Source organism: Symphalangus syndactylus, chromosome 5, assembly GCF_028878055.3.
Source record: "Symphalangus syndactylus isolate Jambi chromosome 5, NHGRI_mSymSyn1-v2.1_pri, whole genome shotgun sequence".
Classification (NCBI taxonomy): domain Eukaryota; kingdom Metazoa; phylum Chordata; class Mammalia; order Primates; family Hylobatidae; genus Symphalangus; species Symphalangus syndactylus.
In genome coordinates, this window is record NC_072427.2 from 10,202,353 (window position 1) to 10,203,507 (window position 1,155).

Below are 1,155 nucleotides of genomic sequence, written 5' to 3' on the forward strand. Positions count from 1 at the left end.
TTTGAGCCACCCACTGTGCTAGGCACCTTGGGAAGACAAAGGTAACCCTAAATGATCCTTATCCTCAAGGGCATAGTTTGTTGGGGAAGTAGATGTGCAAACAATTAGAGGGCAAAGTTAAATGTGCCAGATTGGTGGTGTGCACCTGCAAGGAAATCCCAGAATAAGGAATTCCGTGAGCCAAGGTCTGCATGCAGTTAGCCACTTGGTCCCCAGGGGGTTTTAGTTGTTCTAAAGTTATAGTATTTGATTTCTTTTTAGTTACCAAAAATGAACACTGTAGATTTTAGGTAAAAATACAGATTTCTGTCTTACCTTGAAAAAATGAAAGAATTGACAATAATTAGCCCCTATTCCACCATGGTAAAAGTGAGGCATGGCTGATCTTTTAGCCAGGGAATAAAATGAGTTCTCCTGCTGGGCATAGTAGTTCATACCTGTAATCCCAACACTTTGGGAGGCCAAGGTGGGTGGATCACTTGAGGTTAGGAGTTCGAAACCAGCCTGGCCAACATAGTGAAACCCTGTCTCTACTTAAAATACAAAAATTAGTCAGGCATGGTGGCAGGCACCTACAATCCCAGCTACTCAGGAGGCTGAGGCAGGAGAATCCCTTGAACCCGGGAAGCAGAAGAGGAAGTGGTTGCAGTGAGCCAAGATTGTGCCACTGCACTCCAGCCTGGGTGACAGAATGAGACTGCATCTCAAAAAAGAAAAAAAGAAAGAAATGAGTTTTCCTTTTTAACTATCGTCCTCACTACTCCTTACAGTTTTATCCTGTACTGCTTCATTTATTTATGCTATTTGTGTGGGCCCTGTGAGTTTAAGAGCATGGCCTAGTGGAAGGAGGCTCTTGTTCTTTCACAGGATATCAGGGAAGATCAGAAAGATCTGCTAGAGGGGAGACCTGCAGGGTAAGCAGAAATTTGCAATGTAGAGAGGTAGAAGGGAGGTGGAACCCCTAAGGCAGGGGCAACAGCAGGTGCAGAGGCATGGGGCTTGAGCACAGAAGGCCTGCTTGGACAAAGACAAGCTGACAAGGATAGCAAGAAAGTTGAGTATTTAATGGAAGGGATCAAGAGAAAAAATTGGAGGAGTATGCAAGTGCCAACTCATGAGCAGTCTGGCATACCAAAATAGAGGCTTTGGATTTTG